The sequence below is a fragment of the Euphorbia lathyris genome, chromosome 7 (assembly GCF_963576675.1).
Source record: "Euphorbia lathyris chromosome 7, ddEupLath1.1, whole genome shotgun sequence".
Taxonomy (NCBI): Eukaryota; Viridiplantae; Streptophyta; class Magnoliopsida; order Malpighiales; family Euphorbiaceae; genus Euphorbia; species Euphorbia lathyris.
In genome coordinates this window covers 83780801-83791050 of record NC_088916.1, presented here as the reverse complement: position 1 = coordinate 83791050, position 10250 = coordinate 83780801, and the positions used below count along the sequence as shown (strand labels likewise).

General features: G+C 32.2%; 1 non-coding gene across 1 annotated transcript; it reads left to right on the top strand.

Moving 5' to 3' along the window:
- The first annotated feature begins 3976 nt into the window (after window positions 1-3976).
- LOC136201634 (small nucleolar RNA R71) lies at window positions 3977-4083 on the top strand. The gene has a single exon (XR_010673980.1). It is a non-coding gene; the product is annotated as a small nucleolar RNA R71 (small nucleolar RNA).
- Window positions 4084-10250: the final 6167 nt, after the last annotated feature.

Genomic DNA, 10250 nt, shown 5'->3' with positions numbered 1-10250 from the left:
TTGGAATATCGATCGCGACACATCTTGCCCATTGGCAAGGAATGCTTTGCATTGGTCCTCCCTAGTTCTATAGAGAATTTTAAAATCTCAATTGAGAATTAAAAATTCTCAGTAAGTTCAGAAATTTATAAAACTTCAAATAAAAATCACTGTAGAGATTTGTTTAAAAATCTCTATACAATCAGAAACTTAAATTATGTGTGATTTTAATTCAATTGAGATTTCTTTAAATCTAAAGATACTTTCCTCATTAAGTACAAATATTTAAGATACATAGCATATTTTCAATATCTTTCAATGATCACAAATTTTTTTATTTCTAATCTAAACATTATTGCTAAACTAAAGATGAATATAAAAATTAAACTAAAATAAAATGTAAAAATTAGAATATGAAATATTAAAAACTAAAAATGAGATAATCCTTAAGAATTCTCAAGGAGAATCAGAATTATGGACAGAGTCAATTATCTAGACCGGTTCTAAATAATGGTTCTGTTTACTTACCTGAGAATAATTTCAAGTGGGAATAAAAGAAAGTAGAAATGTACCCCCAACTTGAAATTATTATTATATATATTTTTTCTCTTTTTTTTAAGCGCTTTCTTTTTTAGCGTTTTTTCAATTTAAGGATCTAATGATTTCAGTTGAATGTCCGAACTTCTGGTTCGAGCCTCGAACAAAAACTACGCACATTAACTGAAACTGTTGAAACTATGGTAAAAATCAACAATTCCTTCCTAGGGGATAAGATAATTTCAAGGACTGTATTCCCCATTCCTACTTCCTAATATATCTGTCTGAGAAAAGTTGATCGGCTATTTCTTGGAGAGATAAATGTAGGTGTTTAAGGAAATGATATGATAAAAGAAGAAATTATGTGGGTGTAATGTAGGAATTGAATAATTTTTTGTACAAAGAGAAATGATGTTTTGGTGAAGGGTTAGTGTATAGAAAAGAGGTAAATGTGTTTGGGAAGAGGTAAATTTTTCTGGAAAAAACATCTGTGACGTCTGACAAGCTTTTTCAAAAATTTCCTTTCCCTTCTGATGTATCTGTATACTGGATTTCTTTTCTGTAGACTCCTTCTGTGAATTTATATTGATGATCAAATCTCCAATCTATCTTTGAAAAAAAACTTGAATTTTTTTATCTGCAAACATCTAATTGCAAACGTTAAATAACAACGAGGATTTAGTCCTAGCGACCATCCTCAAAAATAAAAACTATAAAATAAATAAATACATTGTTAACCAAGGTTCGGAATAAAACATGAAAAATATAAATTTTTGTTAAAAATTTGGCGTTCCCCGGCAACGGCGCCAAAAACTTGTTGAGCGATTTCCGCAAGTGCACGGTATACGCTTGTAGTAATAAAAGATATCGAACCCACAGGGAACGCTTTTTAACTAAAAACTTATTTAATTCAGTTTTATTCACGTGTTTAGGTTTAACTAAAGAAAATCGTTTAATTGATTGAATTGGTTTGGATAAATTAGGATTAGATAAGAATATTATATCGAGTTTAGAGAACAATTCCGTCTTGAGATTTTGATTACAAGACAGATACTTCCGTAATTGGAATAAATAGAAGGTATAAAGCTTATTTTCATAAAGCAAAGAAATCAACTTTAACTTTGGAAAGATTATGGACATGTAATAATATAGGGATTTACTCAATTAAATGGCTTTGAACCGTAGAAATCTCTCTGGATCGGAGCAGATTGCTACCTTAATCACACTAGTATTTTATGTCTGATAAGCCGCGATCAGCGATCATATCATCCATAAAAACTAAATCTGTCAAGTGTTCAACAAAGTTCTTATATGAATAAGATGGAATAGAACGTTTTAATAAAAACACCAATTTATCATTTTGAAAATCATTTTGTCAGAACAATATCAAAATAACAACAGAAAGAATGTATTGAATAAATAAGTATATCATTAATGAAATGTGAATCTTCACAAGTTAACAGAGAAGTAGAAACTTGGATAGCATTGCAGCGAAACCTTTGAGATCCGGGTTGTCAATCTTTTCCTCAAACTCCGCAGGTGCGTCAAACCTCATACGCTTCAGCCGTCAATTCTTCTCGCTGGATCTTCGGAATAGAGACTGGTCAGTCCACTACCAGAATGAAAACTTGTCTCTGATCAACCTTAGAAACTAAACTAATATTGTGTTTATAACTAATCTAATAACAACTTGTGTATAGCAAGTTTGTTTACACAGAAATGAAATCTAACTTTCTGACTCATTTCTGAGTCAGAGTTTCTTCAACATAACAACTCTCATAACCCTTAATCCATAACACAGATTTCTTGAAATGGATCACTTATTTATAGTTGGTGAAGGGTCGTGTCCGCTGGTGAAGGGTCGCTTTTATCCAAACGAACAGACGCGTTTCTTGGATTTAAACATGTGAAAACTGTGCAAAATTCTTGGCTGTCTCATATGAGATTCCGAGAATCTCAGTCGCGACAGGGGGTGCAGGAAAAGGCTGAAAACTTCGACTTTGGTGTTTGAGATTTAGAAAGTCGCGACTGAGATTTTAAGAATCTCAGTCGCGACAGGGGCTTTTCTCCCCGCCGCTCGACTGCTTCTTGTCCTCCTTGAGCGTTCTTCTGACTGATATGCATTCTTGGTACGTTTTTTAGGTTTTTCCTCCATTTTAGCTCTGTTTTAGCTCCGATTTAGCTCCTATTTGGATTTAACCAAATAATTAAGTACCTTGCATCAAAGAAGCAAATAAAGACGTAAAAGTATTCCAAATGAATATAATTAGCACGATTTCAATGTAAATTTAATGTATTTATATATGATATTTTAGGTATATTTTGGGCTTAACAACTGCAATCTTTAGTTAGTGAAATGGATGAAATTCCTTCCCAACTGATTTTCTTTGAAATTAAATCTTTGAGGAATTTACCATAATTGGGAATTTGTGTAATTGCATCCATAAACGTCAAATTAATATGCAAATTTTTAAGTTTGTCTAAAAATGTTAAAAGTTGTTTGTCATAGTCCTTATTGCGGACTTTGTGTGGAAAAGGTGGTTTGGGTACAAAAGTTTTTGTACTAGAGTCAATTGGTGCATCTTTTTGATTTAATGTATCTTCTTTGGACTTTGGTAAATCAGTTCCAGGTAAAGTCGAATTTCTGGGCATTTCTGGACCTAAGTAATTTTTCCCTGAACGAAGAGTGATAGCCTTAACATGCTCTTTCAGATTTTCTTCCGTATGGCTTGGAAGACTTCCCTCTTTGCAGGATGGAATTGATTTAGCGAGTTGTCCAATTTGAACCTCCAAATTATGGATGCTAGATGATTGATTTTTAATAAGTTGATCGAATTTATTCTCGATCCGTTTAAAACCATCGTCGTGATTATTTATTTTTCCGCTCATAGCATCAATAAATTTGTCGATTTTAGAAGATAAGGTGCTAATCGTATCTCTCGAATGATTTTGATAATTGGTGGTATGATTTTGATTAGCATTAGCATTATTATTATTATCTTTCCAGATAAAGTTAGGATGATTTCTCCATCCATGATTATATGTATTGGAATAAGGGTTATTGTTTTGATTTTGCCCTTGGACAAAATTTACCTGTTCAATTTCGCTCATACCTTCGTAATCCACATCCGTTTGGATTGGCTTACCATTAGGATCACACGGTGCCATAAACCTATCAATTTTGTGCGATAAAGCAGAAAACTGGGCTTGCAACATCGCAATTGGATCAAGATTCACTATACCTTTAACTGATGACGTTTCTGAGGATGATGGTTTCACTACTGGTATGTGTCCACGTTCCGCGGGCCACATACTGCTGTTAATTGCCATTTCCTCCAAAAGTTCTCTTGCTTGGGCAGATGTTTTCTTCATGAATAACCCTCCAGACATAGCGTCCAATGAACCTCTAGTTGTAGGATTTAGTCCATTATAAAATGTTTGCATTAAAAGTTCAGCGGGCAATTGGTGGTGTGGGCATAAACGTTGAAGTTCTTTAAAACTTTCCCAAGCCTCATAAAGAGTTTCATTATCATTTTGAGAAAAAGATGTTAACTCTTTAATGACTCTTGCGGTTTTTGCTAAAGGAAATTTTTTTGATAAAAATGCTTGGGTTAATTGCTCCCAAGTCTCAAATGATGCGGCTGGCATAGAAGTTAACCACTCTTTGGCTCGATCCTTCAAAGTAAAAGTAAAAAGGCGAAGTTTGATTGCTTCTGAAGTTACATCAGTAATTTTAAAAGTGTCACAAATTTTTAAGAAATTTGTCAAATGGGTATTAGGATTTTCGTTAGGTAACCCGTAAAATGTTACGTTATTTTGCAACATATTAAGCAATGCTGGCTTAATTTCAAAATGGTGTGCATTAATTTGGGGTCTAACTATACTGTTTGTTACCTCGGCCACTCCTGGCCTAGCGTAATCCATGAGTGTAGCCATAATTTCTAGCTCGGTAACTCTGGTTTTTATTGGGGTCTTGTTTTTGTTTTTGTTTTTGTTTTTGTTGTTGTTGTTTTTGTTGTCTCTTTTGTTCTTCTTAAGAGTCCTTTAAATTTTTGGGTCAATAGGCTCTGGTGGCATGCCCGAACTTCGAGACCTGCGCATGAACTTGAAATTATGCACGAACCGGAACAACCTTCAAAACAGAATTTGAAAAATAAATATATTAGTAACTAAAAATAAATAAAATATAAAAGTTTGAATAAGTATGAGTAAACCTAGATTCGAAATAAAATACGAAAAATATAAATTTTTGTCAAAAAGTTTAGCGTTCCCCGGCAACGACGCCAAAAACTTGTTGAGCGATTTCCGCAAGTGCATGGTATACGCTTGTAGTAATAAAAGATATCGATCCCACAGGGAACGTTTTTTAACAAAAAATTATTTTGAATCGGTTAAATTTACTTATAAGATTCATAGTAAGGAAAATCGTGAAATTGGTTTTGGTTTTGAAATTGCTAGAATGAGAATTAGATTAGAGTATGAAGATGTTAGAAAATATTCTGATTTAAGAATGAATTTGCAAGACAGGAACGCTTAGTACTTTTTAGAAAAGTAAACAAATGTATTTGTTTGCATTAAGCAAAGAAAACAACTTTAAACTTTGTATAAATTATAAAGATGAAATAAATGACGGAACCTCTAATTTTTAGGTTTTGAACGCAACAATCCTCCTAACTGGTTTAGATTGCTTCCTTAACCAAATTAAAACTCTACCGAGATAATAATTTGTCTAAGTGTTCAACAAAGTTTCCTTGTAAAGATTTTGAATTAAACTACGTTTTAATGAAAACAAGGAGCATGAAAACATTCGACGACGTGCAAGTGAACGGGTCGTCAATCCTTTCCTTGGGTTTCGTTAGAGTTTGTCAGACTCAGGGGCGGATCCTCTACTCAATCTTCTCGTTGAATCTTCGTAATAGAGACGGGGTCTGTCTACTACCAAAATGTAAACTAAATTTGAACAATGTCTAAACGCTACTGTATTTGTTATTATTGAATAAAAAATGTGTGTACATCATATTGTTTTGAACATAAATGAAATCTAAATTCTGAATCACTTGACTCGGAATTTCTGCATAAATTCTATACTAATCTCTTTTTTTTACTTCTCTTCAACTCTTCATCAACTCTTTATTTATAGATGTTGAAGAGTCTTGATTGAAGTGTCGTGTCCGTTATGAAGGATCGTATCCGTTGTGAAAGGACGTCTTTATCCACCTGAACGAACGTGTTTCGTCGAAAACGAAAGTGGGCAATTTGGCTTCTACAGATTTTCTGCTCTTACCGAGAATATTTAATTCTCGGCCGAGAATGGGGGAGCATCATTTTGGTCTTCGAACGAAGGGAAGGAGGAGCTGAAGGGAGCGTGTCGCGACTGAGAATTGGGGGAGCCGCGGTCGCGGCACGAAACTTTTTCGCTTCTTCGGCTTTCGTTCTCATCCTCGATTTGGCGTTATTAATTTTCGTCATCTTCGACTCCTTTTGTATGGTTTTTCTTCTGTTTTTGATCATTTTTCACTCCTATTTGGATGTTACCAAATATTTATGTACCTTGCATGAAAGAAACATATTCGAGAGTAAAAGTATTCTAAACAGATATAAACAGCACAAATTCATAGCAATATTGATGTAATTATTGATGATATTCTAGGTATATTTTGGGCTTAACAACGATGTTGACAAGGTGGCGCATAAGCTTATGATGTGCAATAGAGGTTCATTTCAATTGCTCTCTGTTTACAAGCGTGGAAATCTTGGTAATTGATTAAAAATGTTTTTCTATGTTTTGTGCTGTTAGAATGTTTAAAAATGGTTCTCCTGACCTCAAATATCTTTATAGAGAGTGTGACTGTCAAGAAAAATCCATTTGAATTTCAGAGATAGCCAATGAATTGTTCATTTGGTTGAATGTTGAAAAAAAAAATAGAACTAGACTAATTTTGGGAAATTACTAACTGTCCTTATGTTTTTAATATTTGAATTAACATTTTTGTTTAATAAGGAAAAATTATATTTTGACTTTGTGGATTTTTTTCTTTCTCTTGAACATAAACATTTGATTTACTTACATGAATCTGTTTTCTGTATCCATATGGGAACAAACTTGAAGGTGCTGAAAATTCCAATGAATTTAAGTGTGTTAGACATTAGTTATTGTTTGAATATCACTAGCAAAGGGATTGGAGAATTTGGGAATAACTGTAAAACCCTAATTGATCTGAGAAGAAACTGGAGACTTGCCATGTTTAAGAAAGTTGATGATAGTGGGGCTATGATGATATCAAATACAATGTTGATGGTTGATGAACAAGGGAAGGAAATGAGGCAGAGGGCTTGAATGATTTGGTGGAGTTCATTTGCTCATTTTAATTCTACTTAGAACCAATATGATCTTTGTTTTTTTTATATCATATAATCTGTTTCTTTTTTCAATTGTCATCCTCTGAAATTAAATTTCAACTTTCAAAATTACTACTAAATATTCTGGTTACGCTTAGAAGTTACAAGTTGTAGGGTAGAAATGCTCTTGTGAACACAGAATCAAACAAATTGCAAAACTGTTTTATTTTATTTTTTTTTGTATTTTACTAAACCGATGGAGAATGCATGTTAAAAGTGGTTCTACCATTTATTTTTTAAATATTTGATAATATTAAGGAGATTTTATTTTTCATTGCTTCTTTAAAGATGGACATGCAGCCAAAAACTAAAGGAAAAATTGGTATTGCTTCTTTAAAGATGGACATGTCAAACACAGAGTGGAATGAGTTTTTTTTTTCTTAGAGAAAATAACGTTTAAGTTGAACTTTTCATATCAATGGACTAATCTTGTCCTTTAGTATGTTCATAAAGCAAAATATCACATTATAAATGATGGGAATGTTGTTGGCCCTATTATTCGGTAACTCGGTAACGAGGGCCTTCATCAACCCGGTTTGATATATTTTAAGCAATGTAGTGAACCCAATTTATTATTTTGATTTATGTACTTCATAGATTTGATAACTATATTTTAATTATACTAAAAATTTCCACCTACAAATTGCATAAAAGTGAATACATAAACATAAACAAGGGTAGGTTCTCATAAGAATATGAATAAAGAAAGGAATGGAAGGATTGTAAAGCATCCAAAAATTTCTGATTATTATTACTTCTAGTATGTTGATTGATTCTAATTAATGGATAAGATTTTAATATCGAATAATGTGCTTTGTTTGTGTAACTTATAACCATAATATGCTGTGACACTATAACCTTTTTTAGTTTGATATTGCATTTGTTATGATTTAATTCAAATTTCACATCGGCACCTCTCTCCTTATTGCTTTGTTTGCTTAAATAATGTGAAAAAACGCTCAGATATTCGAGTTTCATGTTTTTTTATTTGTAAAATTGTGCTCACTGCCTACTTTACTAGCTGGTATCCATATAAAACGTGGGTCACAAAATTAGTTCTATATGGAGAGAAAGACTGCTCTTGCTGTTCCAGATGAAATAGGACAAGTTTCAATGTTACTATGCAGAAACAAATTAGAAAAATTACTTGGTAAACCAGATGAACATGTTTCTATTCCACCACTTGCCTTCCCTATGATAAACCTCACCCTCCTATCTTCTTCAGGACCATGTGCTGCCCAAGAAGAATTGCAGAAGCTTAGATCAACTTTTTCTTCATGGGTTGCTTTCAGGTGTGAACTCTCAAAACTTATCTAGAAGAAATATATTCTAGCTTCATGCTTAACATGATAATTTCTTTGCTTTTTCAAGCAATAGAGCATAGGATCCCCAAATCATATCTAGTTAAGATAAGACATGTACAGTAAAACCTCTATATAGGAATACGTTTGGGACCGGACAATTTGTATAACAATTGGGAGGTTATTCTTATATAGAGTTTGGTACCAAAAAAAAAATCAACACTTAACGTTTATAAATTTAACAACAATAAGAACTCTCTAATTTTTATTATTCAAAGTAATTATGAAATGGGGTCGCTTGAAATTGGTTTATATACACAATGTACAATAGAATAGATTAATAAAACAAATAAATGTTTAGCATATCAAGTCTACGAGTTTTATTTCCAATACCTAAAGAATTGGAAGAGTTTTGAGTTTAGTTTCCAATACATAAAGAAAAGAGTTTTATGGGAAAATGGTAAGAATTTATAGTTAAAGTTGGAATTTGTGTGCCAACTCATATTTAATCTCAATAATTTTTAAATTTTTTAATAAATTTTGTTTAAATCCTTAATACATGTATACATTATTTACATAATTATTCCTATATAGAGGTATAGTTTCTAAAGGTGGGACTTGGATTATGTATAACAATTAACATTTGGGAGGTTATTCTTATTTATAACCGACCCAAGTTGGGACCGAAATTTTTTATAACAAATTGGAGGTTATTCTTATATAGAGTATTTCTATATAGAGGTTTTACTGTAGTAAAGGAATTCTTTCAACATACAATGGAAGACAAGAAAAAGTAATCATATCTAGATAAGATAAGACAGGTAGCAAGAGAATTTTTTCAACATACAACGGAAGACAAGAAAAAGTATGATAAGGGAGTTGAAGAGCTTGAAGGCTAGGGAGCTGACCCTGTCCCTGCTCAAGGTCGATCACTTGACTGGTCCGAATACCCAGAAGGTCGTAAGAAGACGAAATTTTGGCCACAAAACTATCCACTGGGTAGACATCAAGAAACTCACGATCCGACCAGACAAATTATCGACCTTGAGCAGGGACAGGGTTAGCTACCTAGCCTTCAAACTCTTCAACTCCTTTAGCATACTTTTTATTGTTTTCCATTGTCCGTTGAACGAATTCCCTTGCTACCTGTCTTATAATATCTAGACATGATTTGGGGAACATGTGCTCTATTTCCTGAAAAAGCAAAGAATTTATCCTGTTGAGCATGACTTCTAGATAAATATAGATAAAAAGAGTATATATATATATATATATATACACACTTTATCGGGTATTGAAAAGTGAAGTGCAAATTTAGCTCTAACATACAAAATGCTCTAAATTTAAGTCTAATGTTTCTAGACAAGATAAATATTAGCTTTATGTTACCGAGACAAATTGAAAATAATGGTTTGAGTGTTTTTTAATTTTCTCGTCGGACCTTCCAAACATCAATTAAATTTAAGATATTTAATGTGTTACTAACACCGTTACAAAAAAATATATTAAAATGCTAACAATTAAGTCTCCCACAAACATGTTAATAACAGTTTTTACATGGTCTTTAAATTTTTTTATTGTGTTATTAATATAATTACAAACAACAAAAAATTATGAAACTACTTTAATTTATCATAAAACTTGTTTGGAATGTCTAATATGACAATTAAATAATAGTCAAACTAGCTTTTTCAAAATTTCAATATAATAATGGTAAAACTGATGCTTCTTGGAAACGTTAGGATTAAAGTTGAATTATTTCATGCGTTAAGGCTAAATCTGCACTTTTAAAAAAATGTTATGATCAAATTTCATGATTATCTATTTTTTTTAAAATTAAACCTAAGTTTTGATGAAGGGAACATATAAAATCTATTAAATTAAATAAAAATGCAACTCTTAAATTTTAAAATATATAAACAAAACCATTCCTCCACAGAAACCCTAGCAGATAAAAGCTAATTACAAATATATCCTCCCAGATCTCATATATAAACAAAATGATTGATGAACAGAAACCCTAGACTCCCAAAT